This window comes from Carcharodon carcharias, chromosome 10 (assembly GCF_017639515.1).
Source record: "Carcharodon carcharias isolate sCarCar2 chromosome 10, sCarCar2.pri, whole genome shotgun sequence".
NCBI classification, from domain to species: Eukaryota; Metazoa; Chordata; class Chondrichthyes; order Lamniformes; family Lamnidae; genus Carcharodon; species Carcharodon carcharias.
Window position 1 is genome coordinate 55,359,277 of NC_054476.1, and position 21,284 is coordinate 55,380,560.

Below are 21,284 nucleotides of genomic sequence, written 5' to 3' on the forward strand. Positions count from 1 at the left end.
TGAAGTTTCAATTATTTTTTAATGTCACCATTTGTTTTCTACAGCTAAGACCAAATGGAATATAATTCACAATGGTCATAAAACAAGTATTAACGTGTGGAATATACATTACTCAGCAAGCCAGACCTATAAGATGTTTGTAAAAATTGTAACCAGGATAATGTTACTTTTAATTTCCTGGAATGTAACTGAACTGTATCAGGCTGCAAAGTGCCATAACATTCATTGTACACAACTAATTCATTTTCAACAAATACTCATGCGTTTAGATTGTAAAGTGCCAAAATTACTTCAATATGGGATAGTTATCAATGTTTAATATGCACTAATTTCGAATGCACTGAAGATACAATATATAAAACTAATCCAGTTCATACAATGTACAACATGTATTCAATTACCACTCATTTTTCTGCAGACCTGGAACAAAATGATTAAAACTTAATAACCATTTCAAAGTTAAATGTGGGATAGAGCTCCTTCTACACTCTCACAACAAGCGGGGGTCTGGATAAGTTCCACAGGAGGTTAGATGCAGTGTGAAGTTCCTTCTATTCTGTCTGAACGAGCCATCCCAGATCAAATTTTTCTTATACATTCATGGATGTGGGCTAGGCCAGAATTTATTGCCCATCCCTAATTGCCCTTGGGAAGTTGATGGTGAGCTGCCTTCTTTGGCTACTGCAGTCCCTGTGCTGTAGGTACACCCACAGTGCTGTTAGGAAAAGAGTTCCACAGTTTTGACCCAGTGACAGTGAAGGAACAGCAATGTATTTCCAAGTCAAGATGGTGAGTGGCTTGGTGAACTTACAGGTGATGGTGTTCCCATCTATCTGCTGCCCTTGTCCTTCTAGATGGTAGTGGTCGTGGGTTTGGAAGAATCAGTCTAGCGAGCCTCGGTGAATTCCTACAGTGCATCTTATAGATGGTACACACTGCTGCCATTGTGCGCCGGTGGTGGAGGGAGTGAATGTTTGTGGATGTGATGCCAATCAAGTGGGCTGCTTTGTCTTGATGGTGGCAAGCTTCTTGAATGTTGTTGATCCAGGCAAGTGGATAATATTCCTTCACACTCCTGACTTGAGCCTTGTAGATGGTGGACAGGCTTGGGGAGTCTGGAGGTGAGTTTACTCACTGCAGGATTTCTAGCCTCTGACCTGCTCTTGTAAGCACAGTATTTAGATGGCTAGTCTAGTTCAGTTTCTGGTCAATGGTGACCCTCAGGATGTTGATAGTGGGGGATTCTGTGATGATAATGCCATTGAATGCCAAGAGGCAATGGTTAAATTCTCTCGTTGGAGATGGTCATTGCCTGGCACTTAAGTGGCAAGAATGTTACTTGCCACTTGTCAGCCCAAACCTGGATATTGTCCAGTTCTTGCTCCATCTTGATATGACTGCTTCAGTATCTGAGGCGTCGTGAATGGTGAACATCCCCACTTCTGACCTTATGATGGAATGAAGATCATTGATGAAGCAGCTAAAGATGTTTGGGCCTAGGACACCATTCTGAGGAACTCCTGCAGTGATGTCCTGGAGCTGAGATGATTGACCTCCAATCACCACAACCATCTTCCTTAGTGCTGGGTATGACTCCAACCAGTGGAGAATTTTCTCCCTGATTCCCATTAACTCCAGCTTTGCTAGGGTTCCTTGATGTCACATTCGGTCAAATGTTGCATTGATGTCAAGGGCAGTCACTCTCCCCTCACCTCTAGAGTTCAGCTGTTTTGTCCATGTTTGAACCAAGGTCAGTAGCTGAGTGGCCCTGGTCAGTGAGCAGGTTATTGCTAAACAAGTTTCACTCAATAGCACTGTTGATAACTCCTGCCATCACTTTACTGATGATCGAGAGTAGCAATACACACAACACTATGATGCAACATAAAAGTCCCATTGCACTCTATAACAAGTTTACTGAATTCAAGTATAGTACAAACCAAACGCTGAGCAACATTTATGCTACTACAGCAATTTGGAAGGTGGGAAGTACCTGAGCTGCCAAACTCAGCTGTGTTCTTGAGGTCTCCTAGTGTCTTCATGATCACAGGACATCCCAAAACACTTCATAGCCAATGAAATACTTTTGAAATGTCGTCACTATTGTAAGATAGGGAAATGCAGCAGCCAATTTGCACACAGCAATGTTCCACAAATAGCAATATGATAATGACCAGATAATCTGTTTTTGTAATGTTGGTTGAGGGGTAAATATTAGCCAGGACACTGGGGTTAAATCCTGTGATCCTCTTTGAAATAGTGACATGGGATCTTTTACATTCACCTAAGAGGGCAAATGGGTTAAATGTCTCATTTGAACAACTACACCTCTGATAATGTAGCATGCCCTCAGTACTGCACTGGAGTGTCAGTCTTAACTCCCTGGAGCGAGGATAAAACCCACAACCTCCTGACCCAGAGGTGGGAGTGTAACCAACTGAACAACGGCTAACACAAAGCAAAAAAAAGGAATAAATTCTGCTTTAAGATAACTGATATATATATTTGTTCAGCCCTTGCAAGTTCACAAAACGTTTTCAAGTAATATGTCAAAAGAGAAAAGCCATGAAAATCAGTTGCATACCCACCATGGTTCAGTAAAGTCCACCAGAATGGCTGGAATCAAGACCAGGGCCTGAATATGTTAAGAGCGTCTGCAGCCTGGTCTTTGATTAGGACCTGAAATATGATCAGGGAGGTTAGACCAAGTGTACCTCTCTATCCACTGGCAGAAGTAGGGAACACCTGCAGGAACAGGCCAATCTCAATGGCCTAGATCCCCAAAGACATAGCAATAATATTACTTTTCTCTCAATTTTCAAGCCACCCCCTTGTAGGGGATGTCTGATGGCAACTGCATCCTTTTTTGGTGCAAGGGGTGCAGTCAATTAGGAGATGTCAGTCTAGGCCAACTCAATTGGACTTTCCTGTGTGGGAGGTGCTTCAAATGTCCTAGTGGTATGGGGACCGAGAAACTGGTGACTTGATTAGCTCATGTCTAGAGGTTAACTTAGCCAAGGTCCCATTGTCCAGGTGATTAGTCTTAATGGCCCACCTCCAAAAATTAAGTACCTCGGGTTATTGTCATAGATGTCTTGCTAATGAGACAGGGAATGTGAGTCCTTCACATTCCCCTGAAGTCATTGTCTTTGATAGGTTTTGCAGACAAACTGACTACATGCCAATGAATTGCAATGTGGAATGTATAGTAATGCAAATTGGGACTTGCCACCTTGGGCTGTGAGTTCAAGTCATTTTAGTGCCTGTGTTTTTTAAAAGTCTATTTTTAAAGGTTTAATTCAAATTTCCATCTGGGGGATTAAAAATCATTATTTGGCATTAAGCACATCTTCATGATAGTGCCATGAAACTATTGTTGTTTGTTGTAAAAATCCATCTGGTTCACTGATACCCTTTAGGGGAGGAAATCTGCCATCCTTATCTGGTCTGACTACATGTGACTCCATATCCACAGTAATGTGGTTGATTTTTAACTGCCCTCTGAAAAAGTCTAACAAGCCAGTCAGTTCCAGGGCCATTAGGGATGGGAAACAAATACTGGCCTTGCCACAATACCCACATCCCATGACAAGGTGCTGCCAAAGGAGACTGGGTTAGTTGCTGCAGTGCACATTGCATATGGTATGTTGCTGCCACTGTGTGCTGGTGGTGGAGGGTGTGTACATTTAAAGTGGTAGATAGGTTCCAGTTCAGTTTCTGGTCAATGGTAAGCCCCAGGATGTTGATAGTTGGGGATTCAGTGATGGTAATGCCATTGAACGTCAAGGGTGATGATTAGATTCTCTCTTGTTGGAGATGGTCATTGCCTGGCACTTGTGTGGCGTGAATGTTACATGTCACTTGTCAGCCCAAACCTGAATATTGTCTAGGTCTTGTTGCATTTGGACATGGACTGCTTCAGTATCTGAGGAGTCACAAATGGTGCTGAACATTGTGCAATCATCAGCGAACATCCCCACTTCTGACCTTATGATGGAAGGAAGATCATTGAAGCAGCTGAAGATGGTTGGGCCCAGGACATTGCCCTGAGAAACTCCTACAGTGATGTCCTGGAACTGAGATGACTGACCTCCAACTACCACAAGCACCTTCCTTTGTGTTAGGTATGAATCCAACCAGTGGAGACTTTTCCCCCTGATTCCCATTGACTTCAGCTTTGCTAAGGCTCCTTGATGCCACACTCGGTCAAATTCTGCCTTGATGTCGAGGGCAGTCATTCTCACCTCACCTCGGGAGTTCAGCTCTTTCGTCCATGTTTGAACCAAGGCTGTACTGAAGTCAGGAGCTAAGTGGTCCTGGCGGAGCCCAAACTGGGCATCAGTGAGCAGGTTATTGCTAAGCAAGTGCCACTTGATAGCACTGTTAATGACCCCTTCCATTACTTTACTGATGGCGAGTAGATGGATGGGGCAGTAATTGGCCAGGTTGAATTTGTCCTGCTTTTTGTGTACAGAATATACACTTGCACCTTTCCATATAGCCAAGTAGATGCCAGTGTTGTAGCTGTACTGGAACAGCTTGGCTAGGGGTGCGGCAAGTTCTGGAGCACATGCCTTCAGTACTATTACAGGAATATTGTCAGGGCCCATAGCCTTTGCTATATCCAGTGCCTTCTGCTATTTCTTGATATCACGTGGAGTGAATTGAATTGGCTGAAGACTGGCATCTGTGATGCTGGGGACCTCAGGAGGAGGCCAAGATGGATCATCCACTCAGCACTTCTGGCTGAAGATTGTAACAAATGCTTCAGCCCTATCTTTTGCACTGCTGTGCTGGGCTTCCCCATCATTGAGGATGAGGATATTTATGGAGCCTCCTCCTCCAGTGAGTTGTTTAATTGTCCACCACCATTCACAACTGGATGTGGCAGAACTGCAGAGCTTAGATCTGATCCGTTGGTTGTGGGCTCGCTTAGCGCTGTCTATCACTTGCTGCTTAAACTGTTTGGTGTGCAAGTAGTCCTGTATTATAGCTTCACAAGGTTGGTGCCTCATTTTTATGTGTGCCTGATGCTGCTCCTGGCATGCCCTCCTGCACTTTTCATTGAACCAGGGTTGATCCCCTGGCTTGATGGTAATGGTAGAGTGGGGGATATGCCAGCCCATGAGGTTACACATTGTGTTCAAGTACATTTCTGCTGCTGCTGATTGCTCGCGCCTCCTCATGGACACCCAGTCTTGAGTTGCTAGATCTTTTCAAAGTCTATCCCATTTAGCATGGTGGCCACACAACACGATGGAGGGCATCCTAATTGTGAAGGCAGGATTTTGTCTCCACTATGACTGTGCGGTGTCACTTCTACCGATACTGTCATAGACAGATGCATCTGAGGCAGACAGGTTGGTGGGGATGAGGTCAAGGATGTTTTCCCCTCTTGTTGGTTCCTTCATCACCTGCTGCAGACCCAGTCTAGCAGCTATGTTCATTAGGACTCAGCCAGCTCAGTCAGTAGTGGTGCTACTGAGCCACTCTTGGTGATGGACATTGAAGTCGCCCACCCAGAGTACATTATGTGCCCTTGCCACCCTCACTGCTTCCTCCAAGTGGTGTTCAACATGGAGGAGCACTGATTCATCAGCTGAGGGAGGGTGGTACCTGAGAGTCAGCAGTGGGTTTCCTTGCCCACATTTGACCTGATGTCATGAGACTTCATTGAGTCTAGAGTTGATGTTGAAAACTCCTAGGGAAATTCCTTCCCGACTGTATACCATTGTGCCGCCACCTCTTCTGGGTCTGTCCTGCTGGTGAGACAGAACATACTCAGTGATGGTGGTGGTGGTGCCTGGGACATTATCTGTAAGAAATGATTCCATGAGGATGACTATGTCAGGCTCTTGCTTGACTAATCTGTGAGACAGGTCTCCCAATTTTGGCACTAACCCCCAGATGTTAGTAAGGAGGACTTTGCAGGGTCGACAGATTTGAGTTTGCCGTTGTCGTTTCTGGTGCCTAGGTGGTCTGTCTGGTTTCATTCCTTTTTTGTGACTTTGTAGTGGTTTTATACAACTGAGTGGCTAGCTAGGCCATTTCAGGGGGCATTTAAGAGTCACCACAATGCTGTAGGTCTGGAGTCACATGTAGGCCACACCAGGGAAGGGTGGCAAATTTCCTTCCCTGAATGACATTGGTGAACCAGATGGGTTTTTACAACAATCGACAATGGTTTCATACTCATCATTATGCTTTTAATGCCAGATTTTTATTGAATTCAAATTCCACTGTCTGCCGGATTCAAACCCTTGTCCCAGGAGCATTACCCTGAGTCTCTGGATTACTTGAGTTCAGTTCTTTTGTGCATGCTTGGAGCAAGGTAGTAATGATATCAGGTGCTGAGGGGCCCTGGAGAAATGCAAACTGAGTGTCAGTTAACTATGTAAGTGCCGCTTGATAATATTGTCGACCACACCATCCATTGCTTTGCTGATTATCAAGAGGAGGCAGATGGGGCAGTAATTGAATGCATTGGATTTGTCTTGCTTTTTGTGGACAAGACATACCTGGGCAATTTTCCTGAGGTGAGGTGAGAGTAACTACCCTTGGTATCAAGGCAATATTTGACCAAGTGTGGCATTACGAAGCCCTAGCAGAACTGAAGTCAATGGGAATCAGAACAAAACTCTCCACTGGGTGGAGTCATACCCAGCACAATGGAAGATGGTTGTAGCTGTTCGAGGTCAATCATCTCAGTCCCAGGACAGCACTGCATGAGTTCCTCAGGGTAATGTCCTAGGCCCAACCATCTTCAACTGTTTTGTCAATCACCTTCCCTCCACCATTAAGTCAGTTGAGTGTTTGCTGATGATTAGACAGGGTTCTGTACTACTCACAACTCCTCATGAAGAAGTCCATGCCCATATGACCTGGCCATCATTCAGACTGCGTTTGAAAAATGTCGAGTAACATTCATACCAACAAGTGCCTGGCATGGCTGTTTTCAACAAGAGATAATCTAACCATCTCTCCTTGGCATTCAACACATTATTACTCCACCACCATTAACATTTTGGGGGTTACCACTGAGCAGAAAGTTAGCTAGCCATATGAATACTGTGGCTACAAGTGCAGGTCAAAGGCTAGGAATTCAATGTCTAACTCACCTCCTGACTCCACAAAGCCTATATACCATCTACAAGGCACAAGTCAGGCATGTGATGGAATCCCCACTTGCCTGGACAAGTACAGTTCCAACAACACTCAAGAAGCTGGACACCATCCAGGACAAAGCAGCCTGTTTGATTGGCATCCCATCCACCAATTTAAACATTCATTCCCTTCAACATCAGTGCACAGCAGCAGCACTGTGTACCAACTACAAGATGCACTGCAGCAACTCACCAAGGCTCCTTCAACAGCATGTTCAAAACCCATGACATCTACCACCTAGAAGGACAAGGGCAGTAGATGCATGGGAACACCACCACTTGCACTTTCCTCTCAAAATCACACACCATTCTGACTTGGAAATATATTGCCGTTCCTTCACGGTCGCTGGGTCAAAATCCTGGAACTCCTTCCTTAACAGCACTGTCGGTGTACCTACACCATGGACTGCAGTGGTTCAAGAAGGCAGCTCACCACCATTTCTCAAGAGCAATTAATGATGGGCAACAAATGCTGGCTTTGCCAGTGATGCTCACATCCCATGAATGAATATATAAAAAATAACTCATACCTGTTTCTTTGCCTAAATGAAAGGCTTTTACTGATCGGGTTTGTTTTGAGAATGGTGTTTCCACTCCTTTCGAGGGGATCTCCAATAGCTTGAAGGTCATTTCTGCTACTTTGGAGTATTTTACAACTGATCTACGCTTCCCATCTGTCAAACATCATTGCAGCATGAGAACTGCTTATGCAGCTCTAACCTGGGCCTCAGATAAAGAACAAGGTAAGCAGCAACAGTAGCATCACAGGCCCCTTATCTCAGGAAGGATGTTCTGGCCTTGGAGAGGGTCCAGAGGAGAACGATCTCAGGAATGAAAGGCTTAACATAAGAGGAATGTTTGAGGACTCTGGGTCTATACTCAATGGAGTTTTGAAGGATGAGGGGGGATCTGATTGAAACTTACAGAATACTGAAAGGCCTGGATAGAGTGGACGTGGGGAAGATGTTTCCATTAGTAGGAGAGACTAGGACCCGAGGGCACAGCCTCAGAGTAAAGGGAAGACCTTTTAGAACAGAGATGAGGAGGAACTTCTTTAGCCAGAGAGTGGTGAATCTATGGAATTCATTGCCACAGAAGCTGTGGAGGCCAGGTCATTGAGTGTATTTAAGACCGAGATAGACAGGTTCTTGATTGGTAAGGGGATCAAAGGTTATGGGGAGAAGCCGGGAGAACTGGGTTGAGAAACTTATCAGCCATGATTGAATGGTGGAGCAGTCTCGATGGGCCGAATGGACTAATTTCTGCTCCCATGTCTTATGGTTTTATCACCAACTGCAGCAGGAGTAGCACCAGCAGAAACCTTCTCCTCACCCATTTGCTGCTCCTTGGGACAGAGGAGTTGAACACAGAGGTGCAGCCTGCAGGAGGCGGAACCCCAACACACGGTTTACGGGTCTCCTGGACATGTCCGAATACCAGTGCTTCAGGAAATCCTGGATAACACGTCAGGCGATTGCTGACATTTGCGACCTGTTGAAAGAAGACATCCTCCCTGGTGGACCATATGGGTTGTCAAAATAACTACTGCTCCTCATTTTATCTCTGCTGGCTCCTATCGGGAATCTGAAGGAGACATTCACAGAATTTCACACTACACTGTCACAAATTCATCTCAGAGGTGACCAATGTCATGTTTGCTGGGGGCAGGAATTATGTGCAATTTGCAACTAGTGAGGCCAGACAGAGTAAGTAGGCACACGGCTTTGTGATTCTGAGTGGCTTCCCACATATCTATGGTATCATTTACTGTACACATGTGGCAATCAAGATGACTCAAAATCACCCTGGAGTCTTTGTCAACCGCACTCGGTCAATTTGCAGCTCATCTGCAACTACAGAAAGACCATCATGCATGTTGGTGCAAAATTCCCAGGGAGCTGTCAATATGCTTTTGTCCTGCACCAGTCAAGTCTCCCTGAGGTCTTCACACCTCAAAACAGAGTTAGTGGCTGATTCCTTAGAGACAAAGGCTACCCACTGAAGAAGTGGCTGATGAGACCCATTAAGAATCCAGGCAATTTTGCTCAGAAGAGCTGCAATAAGAACTGCACGACCATGAGAGCTGTGATTGAGCCATTAATGAAAATGATGATGATGCATTTTTGGTCCCTGGACAGATCTGGGGTGCTTCCAGAACGCACCAGCCCAGCTGTCCAGAATGATAGTGGCATGCTGAGCATTACACAACAGCACAGAAACAAGGGCTGGAACTGCAGGGGGACGAAGATGCTGAGTGCACTGCTTCTCTAGATGAAGAGATAGGAGAGGAGAAGGAGTAACATGAGGAACAGAAGAAGAAAGGGCTTGACTGGGCAAGGGCACCAGGAGCACATTTGGCATAGCCTAATTCTGATACACTTCATTTGCACATAAGGAGTGCCCCAAATTCTGACCCCAGTTGCCACACACCACCCCCCTCCCGCCCCAGATCCCCCATCTCCACCCAACACGAAGTTAAACTACAACCACTAAGGCCAAATTTTAAATTAGTACAGGGTCCAGATTGGAGGTGAACAGGTATGTAATTTGGCACTGACAGCCTCTATAGCAGCTCACCACCGTGATCCAATCCTGAACCACTTTCAGTGAGAGCAGCTCAGGTTGGATCAGCTGCCTGCCAAATTAGGCCAGCCTGGGCCTTGTGCACCCAATGTAACGGACTCAGGTCAGGAAGTGAGGGGGTGATGAATCACATGAGGCCCCACCACCCTCCACCCACTCCCCCATCCCGGACTAATAACAGCTGCTGGACCACATCTGCAGTTGCTGACCGTCCCCTACAAGGGTTGTCCCTTCAGGCAGCTGTGTAAATTTAGACTGTGAGAAAAACTTACCTGGCCTTCTTTCTCTTTCCATCTTCAGATTGGAAGCTCCTACTTCAGCCAGTGGGGCTGTCGATAAACGAGTGCTGGAACACCTCCCATTGGCCCTCCAGCAGCTGAACCCACCACCCCCCCCCCCACCACCCCCCACCCTCCCACCATCTCTGATTGGCCTTTACTCAGTTGTAGCTTTAAAAACCCCAGTGGGCACATTCAAAGCACCATATGCAGGGTTGGGGTACAGAACCTGCCGGCATATCCGATACCTGACCCCTGATTGAAAATCTGACCAATAGAATCTCTGCCCAGGTACCCATTGCTTATCTTCAGCTCATTCATCACCAGTGAGAGGCCAGCAGAAAGGTCCAGACAAATAATTTTACCGAAGCAGAAAAGTAAAGTTGAATATTAACAATGTGACATTGAGCTAATTATTTCCTGCTTCCTTTTTCTACCATTCTAGCATAATGGTTTCAACAGAAATAGAGACAGGCTGCTCATTTCTCTGCTCTGACTGCTGAGGTGCTCTTGGTCAATGTCCTCTAGGTTTTGGAGCCCCACAAAGACTGCCCCACCTGCATCTGTGCAGGAGCGAACTTGGCTATCAGAACAGGAGGCAGCACATGGGATAAAGGGCAACAGGTGAGAAATGGGAGTGCTTTAAACAGAGTCCCCACTTCCATGTCTCCTTTCTCCATCTTCCCTTTCACAGCCCAACAACACTTCCCTACCAGCAACGAGCTGGTGAGTAGTTTGCTACAGATCAGTGGGGCATTGAATGGCCAAGATTAATTTATCATCAATTTTAAGGTGGCACTCTGATTGTGCAAGCCATTGGTAAGGGCCTGCATCCAATCGTTTGACTGCCACATCTGATGCTCCTTGTAGGTGGCCACTCTTCTTATGCATGAAGACATCATCACAAAGGCTTGCAGCCACATGGCACTCATATTGAGATAGTCTTCTCAAATCTCTCTGCAAGAGTGCGCAGAGCGTCTGGGAAGGTGGACAGTATCTCACACATTTTCTGCTGCTTCGTCAATGGCCCCCAAAGTTCAGCACCTATGCCCAGCTGAGTATAGCTTAAATGTCCTGGGCCCTCCAATGGGGATTCTCTACCACCTACTAATACTCACTGGTCATGTTTAAGACAGCATGTGAAAATCTAGCCTCCTGGCTTCCTGGTCCCTGAGGTGTGCGTAACTGAACTGATGGGTCCCATGACAGTGCATCCTCAGAGTATGTGATCTCCTTTGAAGAGTCTTTGTCCTTCTCCTGCATCACCTCCTGCAAAATGCTTGGTGGGCCAGTGGGATATGAAAGATATTTAAAACTATCAATGTGAGAAGATGTTAAGCCACATAGTTATATTTCACTGTCTGCTGATGTCAAGCCAGCATGAATGAGTATGGTATGCCATGTGGCTGCGTAATATTTAATTCTATCACCAGATAGCTGGGAGACCCCAACTTTCCACCTCTGATAGACCAGTATTGCAAAACTCAGTTTCTCTCTAGCATCTCCTCCTCTGCAGTTGTCAGTATTAAGATGGCTGAAGAGCTGCCTCTGGTTCTCTGCCTCTCCCTGGTAGTCTGTGCTCTGTCCTGAATAGAATGGAATGTGTTAAGCAGATGGATGGATGTTTGTGGAGGGTCAGTGTGAGGGATAGATGTGACATTGATTAAGGCAATGTTGCGTGTCAGTGGTGGATGGACAGGTGGGATGTGAGGAGCTGCCTCGGCAGAGAGGAATGGGGCAGCTACAAGGTAAATTGGTATGAGGAGCAATCTACAGGCAAAGGCTTGGGAGGGGGAGTGAAGAGAGTTAGGGTTAGATGTGCATCCTTGAATGTGTCATGCCATAGCGCCTTCCCTGAGTTGATTAAGTTATTTAACCTCTTCCAGCATTATATGGAGGAGAATGACACCATATTCCTGTTGCTGATCTCCTCATCCACATCTTCCAGCCACAGCTTCTTGTTTTCTATAACTGGCTTATTCCATCCTCAGTGGAGAACAGAACCTCCCTGCCGATCCTTACACACCGCAGTATCATCTCTAGTGAGACGTCACGGAAGCACTTCCTTGCAACATTGTGATTCTATTACTGCAGCTTCTTTCTGTGTTGTAACCCTTGGACAATCCTTCAATTTCCATCCTAGCCAGGCTTCTTTAATTCCTTCAGCTGAAATAGACTCATGCGGACCGTCATTACACTAGCTCGCACTAATTGATCAGGAAATCCAGATGTCGGATGCTAATGTAGTGGCTGAATTAAAAAGCTACTTACAAACACGCTTTAGAAACTTTCAGGTTTGCCACACACACCCCTCTGCCAGCAGGTCAAAATATTAAAATCCAATCCTTTTTATCTATGCACAAGGGCAAAAAATGTCACACTTCATTTTTGCTTACCTAATAACAAAAAGTACAACAAATTAATATTTACAAACATGATCCAATGTGTTCATTTCCAAACTTCAAAGGAAAAGCTGCCCCTGCTGTCACTTGTACTAAAATAGAATAAGACCACCCAGCAAACAGGGTTGTTACAACCTGCAGCTCTAACAACTGACCACCTGATTCTTGCCTATATGAGGCCTACGTGATGAGGCTTCAGGAGCCTTAATAACACCTGTTAGCCCTGTCACCCCCACCCCAAGTGACTGATACTCTTCACGCTGGTGTAATGCTGTCCTGTTGTCACTTGTTGTGTATGTGTGTGTTCCATCTGCTACATTGACAGGCTTTACGTTTTCACTGGTGACACAGATCAAAGGAGACCTGCCACTAAGCACACGTCACACAGGCACTACATCATCTCTACTGTGTATAGCAAACATCTCCTGCTGAATAATTCCAGCAGGGTTTGCAGTTTGTTCACTAAGAGTCCATGGCAACTAAAAATAAATCAGAAAAAATCTACAGGATATTTTGAGAAGTTTGATACAAAGGTTTACTAGTTACTTGCTTGCCACTAATTATCTGTAGTATTAAAACAGAGCATCTGCTGAATTTTCTTATCAGCAGATTATTTGAATGGCGCACTATCCACTGTTACAGCTTGGTTGTCAACCCAGTTTCTGGTTTTAGTCTACTGCCAGCCTTCCATTATAAAGCAAACTGGGCAATTTGGAAAAACACAGTTAGGCAAGAAAATCATTTGGTGTGCATATTAACACAGGGTTCTACTTAAATTTGTACAATAGTATTGCAAACAAATTCTTCTAGCCCCTCCTAGCGACTGGTCATAATTGGATGATATTGGATGAATGTGGAGTCAAGGAACCCTAGCAAAATTGAAGTCAATGTGAATCGGGGGGAAACTCTCTGCTGGTTGGAGTCATGCCTAGCACAAAGGGAGATGGTTGTGATTGTTGGAGGTCATTCATCTCAGTTCCAGGACATCACTGCAGGAGTTCCTTAGCCCTTCAGCTGCTTCATCAATGACCTTCCCTCCAACTTAAGATCAGAAGTAGGGCTGTTCGCTGATGATTGCACAATATTTAGCACCATTCATGACCCCTCATATACTGAAGCAGTCTATGTCCAAATGCAGCAAGAGCTGGACAATATCCAGGCTTGGGCTTACAAGTGGCAAGTAACATTCATGTCACACAAGTGCCAGGCAATGTCTATCTCCAACAAGAGAGAATCTAAACATCGCCCCTTGACGTTCAATGGCATTACCACCACTGAATCTCCCACTATCAACATCTGGTTACCATTGACCAGAAACTGAACTGGACTAGCCATATAACTAATGTACTACAAGAGCAGGTCAGAGACTAGGAATTTTGTGATGAGTAACTCACCTCCTGACTCCCCAAAGCTTGTCCACAAGGCACAAGTCAGGAGTGTGATGGAATACTCCCCACTTGCCTAGATGAGTGCAGCTCCCAAAACACTCAAGGAGCTGGACACCATCCAGGACAAAGCAGCCCACTTGATTGGCACCCCTTCCACAAACGTTCACTCCCTCCACCACCGTAGCAGCAGTGTGTACCATCTACAAGATGCACTGCAGGAATTCACTAAGGCTCCCTAGACAGCACCTTCTAAACCCATGACTACTCTCATCTAGAAGGACAAGGGCAGCAGCTAGATGGGAAAATCATCATCTGGAAGATCCCCTTCAAGTCACTTGCCATCCTGGCTGGGAAATATATCATCGTTCCTTTACTGTCACTGGCTCAATATCCTGGAACTCCCTCCCTAATATCACTGTGGGTGTACCTATACCGCATGGACTGCAGCGGTTCAAGATAGCAGCTCAGCACCACCTACTCAAGGGCAATTAGGGATGGGCAATAAATGCTGGCCAGGGCAGCGATGTGCACACCCCATGAACGATTGAAAAAAAAACATGCTGGGCTAGACTTTTGGTGTTAGTATATGAAATGTTGAACATGTTGGTTGGGAAGTCCCGAGCTTCTTGAGGAATAGCTGTGTGTGTATGCATACTGTACATAATCGGAGTGATTTCTGAACATGTGAAGAAGAGTGGAATAAAACAACTGAAAATAGGGAGGGACAAATGAAGAAAAATGTGAGAGTGAGAGAGGCAAAGAAAAAAACAAACGAGCATATAGCACTTGTCACAACTTCAGAATATCACAAAGCCCTTCAAATCCATTAAGTACTTTAGAAGTGAAGTCACTGCTGTAACTTAAGAATAGCAATAGCCACTTTGTAGAAGCTAGATTCTACAAACGGCAATGAAACACTGACCAAATAATTTGTTTGTAAGCGATGTTGGTTGAGGGATATATATTAGCCAAGACACTGGGTCAAATTCCCCAGCTCTTCTTTTAATACTACCAGGGGATTTTTTTTTTTTACATCCTTTGGATTGGGTACAGAGGGACCTAGTTCTTCATGTCATCCAAAATGCAGCACCTCCATCAATAAAGCACTTGAAACAGCACTGGAGTGTCAGTCTGAAATATGTGTACATGTATCAGGAGTGGGATTTGAACTGACACTGTCCAAGACAAAGCAGCCCGCTTGATTGGTACCCCATCCACAAACATTCAGTCCCTCCACCACTGACACACAGTAGCAGCAGTGTATACCATCCACAAGATGCACTGCAGGAATTCACTAAGGCTCCTTTGACAGCACCTTCCAAACCCACAACCACTATCAACTAGAAGGACAAGAGCAGCAGATAGATGGGAAAGAGTGCTACCACTGAGCCAAGGCTGACACATAGATGGAAAAAGAGAGCAAAGGAAGGAAGGAAACAACAGAAAAATAAATTGAAAGTGATAAACAGAAAGGAAAAATGAAAGAGAGTTAAAGGAATTCAGAAGGGCAAATTGAGCATCAAGGAGAAGAATAATGAAAAAATAAAGGCAAGCAAAAAGGAGAGAAAAGGAAAGCAATAAATGTTAATGGTTAGAGATCACCATTTGCTATGGGCTTCTAAATGTACTTGTTATCATGGCATGGATTTAAAAAACTTTTCAATGAGATATCAGTGTAGGATCAATAACCTTTGCAATGATGTCACACATTTTGCTAGGTATCCAATGAATGATTGAATGGAGAGTCTCTGGGAATGCTTAAGTCATAAATATCATTGTTCTTGTAACTTTCTGTATTCAACCTCTCTGAATGAAGATTAATGGCTTTGAATGGCCTCTTTGTTGGCCCCCATCCTCCATAAACTGCACCACATCTCACTCGCTCATTGTCAAATTCTCATTGATCTGAATGTGAGGGGCAGACTTTCTTGCATTTGTCAGCTACAGAGCTGTGCCAAACTGGGCAGAAACTTGCAACAGCAGTTCTTGAGGGCTTCCGCAGCCAGAGAAAGATGGCACAGCCACTGAGTTGCCTGAATAACAATTTTTTTTTTTTGATTGAAGGCTTTGTGTGATGCTGCTGGAGCCTGTGCAAAGCTGCTCTCTGGGATCTTACCTTTTCTAGGCCCCCATCACATTTTGAATGTTAGATGTAGGGGCCCAACAGGTAATCTGCACATGTTCATGGGATAAAACAGCAGCAAATTCTAAAGCCATATATGTTATGACTTTAATTTAATTTACATTTTAGATTGCCAGGACCAGCCACAAAGTAATGCAAAGAGGTAGATATTCAGCAGAACACATCCCTGATCAAGTTTCTATCCATGCCCAAATTGGATCTGCCAAAAACAAAAACGAAAAACAGCTGGGTGATGCTGGGCTTCGGGGAGTGGAAAAGCTAGACCAATATTCGTCAGGGCTCTGTCATTCCCCGAAATCTATCTAGCAACCCCTCCTACTCCCTTTCCATCAGCTGGAGATTTTAGACAGGAAAAAAAAATCTTGGGGAGATGGTGGCATCGCGGTATTGTCACTGACAACTCAGGACCTGGGTTCGAATCCCACCACGACAGATGGTGAAATTTGAATTTAATAAAAATCTGGAATTAAAAGTCTGATGATGACCATGAAACCATTGCCGATTGTTGTAAAAACCCATCCAGTTCACTAATGTCTTTTAGGGAAGGAAATCTGCCTTCCTTACCTGGTCTGGCCTACATGTAACACCAGAGCCGCTGCAACGTGGTTGACTCTTAACTGCCCTCTGAACGAGGGCAATTAGGGATGGGCCATAAATGCTGGCCTAGCCAGTGATGCCCATATCCCATCAACGAATCAAAAGAAAGACACTGAACTGGATGCATAAGATTTGGAAATAGGCACAAAAAATTGAGGGAGGAGTACAAAAATCTAGGTTCAGAATTGGTAAAAATTAACAGTGGCAGCAGATGTTAAAGAAAAAAGACCTATTCCATTCCAGTCAGGAAAAGTCTGTGCTGTAAAGTTCAGCCTAGGTTTCACACTCAGTGCCATTTTGAATTGTTGCTTGTTGCTCTCTTAGCACAGAAATTCCTGGCATCGACACTTTAGCACAGTGCCATGTAATCTGAGACAACAGCTTGGAGCTTGAAAGTCAAATGTGATTTTGTAATGTAATGTCAACCCACTGATATCAGGTGACAATGTGACACATTAACCATCTGACAGATAAATCACCAAAACTGTTAAAACAACATGGTCCCAACTGCTTCTGTGTGCTGCAATCTTCATGCCAGAGTGCCAAAGCATTGTAGATCATAGACCAATTTTCAATTAAACCTAGGTAACTGCAGAGCTGAAGAGATATCATTCAATTTTTCTGGATTACAGATTATTCCACATTATTACATTGTTGTGGAGGCATCTATTAATGAGTACTAGTTCATAGGTTTCAGTTCAGTGAAGTGATGGCAGAGACCTTTCAGCACAATGCATATCGGTGCTCGATTCTTAGGTCTGGGCACAGTGAGGAGAATAACATCCCAATTATACTTTAGTGAAAGCAATTGTTGAATATAGTGAGCTGCAGCTGCAATTTATAAACTAGATTTACCAGTATCAAACTAAGGACCTACATGTGCAAAATTTTATAATTTCACAACTGTGAAATTTTACTTCTGGACAGGAAGTGAAACAATCTTGTGTGGCTGTGTTGTGTGCTTCTGGAGGCTTGTATGCCAACCATCCTGCTTAAAGTGCAGTGCTGCCTCCAAACATAGGCCTACATCTGGAAACAGAACAATAATATAAAAAGTACAAATGCAAAGTGTGAAATTCTGCCCTAGCAAGGCTTGTGTATATCAGAATGAGCAAAAACCCTGCAGGTGCAAAAAATAAGTTCTAAAGTCCTAAATCAGACAATGCTCTATTGCTACACTCTCCTTTAGGAATTATTTTGCAATAAAACACTTTCTGCCACCTTCTTCGTAATCTCCTCCAGCCTGCAAGCAACGTTCTAGCAGAAAAGCGAGAAAGGAGAGAGAAAATGCATCCGGCAAATGCCAACTTTTGGTTACTATTTGGACATGGTAGAAGACAATTTTTGTGCCAGCAGAAATGCAGTCAGTAAATTTCAGCAAAGAGCAAATGTAATATAATATTTTTTAAAGATTATTCCGTTAAAGATAATTATTCTTATTTTAACCATTCCAGATGAACAAGGTATTATGTGGTGTTCATTAACAAGCATAGAATTGCTTACACTTTTTGAGACCTGTTGCACTCTATAAACCATTCAAAAATAAAACACCCCTCTGAGGTACCAGTGCTTATTTAATTCTGGTCTCTTGTGATTCCCGATTTTGATTCCTCCACCATTGGTGGCCATGCCTTCAGCTGCCAAAGCTCTAAGCTCTGAAATTCCCGAGCCCTCTCCACCTCTTTACCTCTCTTTCCCCTTTTAAGATGCCCCTTAAAAGCTAGAACTTTCACTAAGATTTTGGGCAGCTGCCCTAATATTGGCTGGGATTTTCTGGCCCCAAGCACGGTGGGTCACGCCCTGGCAGATGCGGTGGGCAGCTCAAACTTTCATTCACTTCAGTGGGACCAGGAGATCCCACCAGCAGGAGGGGCCGGAAAATTCCAGCTATTGCCTTATGCGGCTTAGTCTCAAATTTTGCTCATAATACTTCAGTGAAGTGCCTAGGGACACTTCATTATATTAAAAGACCATAAGACCATAAGACATGGGAACAGAAATTAGGCCGTCTGGCCCATCGAGTCTGCTCTGCCATTCAATCATGGCTGATAAGTTTCTCAACCCCATTCTCCCCGTAATCTTTGATCCCCTTACCAATCAAGAACCTATCTATCTCGGTCTTAATTACACTCAATGATCTGGCCTCCACAGCCTTCTGTGGCAATGAATTCCATAGATTCACCACTCTCTGGCTAAAGAAGTTTCTCCTCATCTCTGTTCTAAAAGGTCTTCCCTTTACTCTGAGGCTGTGCCCTCGGGTTCTAGTCTCTCCTACTAATGGAAACATCTTCCCCATGTCCACTCTATCCAGGCCTTTCAGTATTCTGTAAGTTTCAATCAGATCTCCCCTCATCCTTCTAAACTCCACTGAGTATAGACCCAGAGTCCTCAAACGTTCCTCATATGTTAAGCCTTTCATCCTGAGATCGTTCTCGTGAACCTCCTCTGGACTCTTTCCAGGGCCAGCACATCCTTCCTGAGATACAGGGCCCAAAATTGCTCACAATATTCTAAATGTGGTCTGAACAGAGCCTTATAAAGCCTCAGGAGCACATCCCTGCTGAGGCTTTATAAGGCTCTGGTCAGAAAAGTGAAATATAAAGACAAGTTGTTGTTTTGTTTTGTGATATAACTGAGCCATTCAGATCAGGAAGATTCTAGTTTAATCCTTGTGTGGACGTAACTAACTTCAGCCAAGGTGGTAGTAGAAGGTGGACTAAGCCCATGTGGCTAAACAAAGGGAAGATCAATCTGAGTTCTTAAAGGCCCCACTTAATTACATACATTTGGATGTTAAGCAAGGACAGGATGGGTCATCTGTGATGCCATCTGCAGCTGAATAACTGGCTGCTTTTCCTCTGTCCAGGCCAAAACATTTAAGAATGGGCACTTGTGCAAATTTCTATTGTGCACCTGTAGACCTATTGAATAGTAAGAAACCTGTGCTTCCCAGAGAGGGGAGGAAAGGGGAAAAAAATCAGAGAAGAAATGCGGAAAGGGGAAGTAAAGATCTCTACTAGAAAACATCTGTGACATCCACTTCAACAGAAGCAAGTACTCTGCTGGTATTCAGTATAAGGGAGTTTGACAAACTCGGAGAACTGAATTGGCTGGACTGGTTTGTCTATAGATTGATTGCTGGATATTTTATTTTTGAATGGCTTATAGAGTGCAACAAGTCTCAAAAAGTGCAAGTAATTCTATGCTTTTTAATGAACACCACATTACACTTGTCCATCTGGAATAGTTAAAATAAGGATAATTAATTTTAACGGAATAATCTTTCAAAAATATTATATTACACTTGCTCTTTGCTGAAATTTAATGACAGCATTTCTGCTAGCGCAAAAATTGTCTTCTACCACGTCCAAATAGTAACCAAAGGTTGGCATCTGCCAGTTATATTTTCTCTCTCCTTTCTCGCATTGCTGCCAGAATGTTGGTAGGAAGACAACACGCTGGGCTGATGACTATACATCAGTACTGCCAACATGCCAGTCAGACCTGTGGTAGGTCAATATGGGCAGCAACATGTCAATTGGAATTAGGATGGCTTAGTTTTCTCAATTAGAAAGGGACTAGACATTTAAAATAGATAAAAGAGTCACCGTGGTTTCCTATTAAATTAAATTTTGTCTTCACACAAACAGAAACAAACAAGCAAAGGAAAAATGGAAAACACAATTTTAACTGGCAAGTGACAGCATTTGTGCTTCATTCGTGAATAGATGCTCTAGGCCCACATGCTAATTCTGCTTCTCCATTTGGGTGGGCTCTCCCTGTTCTCCCTGTTTGTGTTGTTTTAAGATTCTCCTTTAAAGTAAGTGTTTACATGTGAGGTGTTGATGGGCAACACAGGCCTAGGCTCAGTAGGCCATTCGAGGCCTCTGTCAGAGTGGAATGTAAGCCTCTGATCTATGAGCAGTTTTAGTTATTCAGGTTGGTAGTTGTGGTCGTCAGGGTTAGCAATATCAAACACAGCTCCTGTACTAGGCCACAAACTCTACTGCTGGGTCACGGGCAGTTAATGAGTGTTCAGTTTCTTCTACCCAGCTCATAGAATTACACAAGATCTGCATTCAGACAATATTTAAGAACGCAGGTCTGATCTAGTCTCTATTTTATTACTGTGCTCCTGCAGCCTGACAATTCAATTTGTTCAGTCCAATAAAACACACAGTGCTACGGTTCACACTCCAGTTACTTTAGTCTACAATATCAATTAGCAGACTCCCTACATCAGAATTTTCTCCACATAACCCTATTTTCCCTGGTGCCACTGAACAATACCAGATAATCTATAAAACAGGAGAATGTTTACAATCTGAAAAATGAAACAGCAACTGTAAATAACCTTCAATAAGAGGACAAATTTATAAAACATTATATCAATAATCACAGAATTGGCAATTTATTTGCCAAACTATAAAAAAATCTAGACTTTCATTTTTTGCAAACCCATGCTGCCTCCCACCCTCTCTTGTCAATGAATTAGTCCATTTGTAATGTCACCAGGAGCATGTAATTTGTATTAAAGTATAGGCTCACTATGTTACTCACTGTGGAGCAGGTCACGTATGGGGAGAGCAGCGTTATTGGACTACATAATTTTTGATATACATTTAGGACCTTGAATGCTAAGCAAAAGGTCTATTCATTATTAAAACTTAAAGGTCAACATCAGTTTAGAGATTTTCTTCACATCGGAAATAAGAACAATGTTTTTTGAT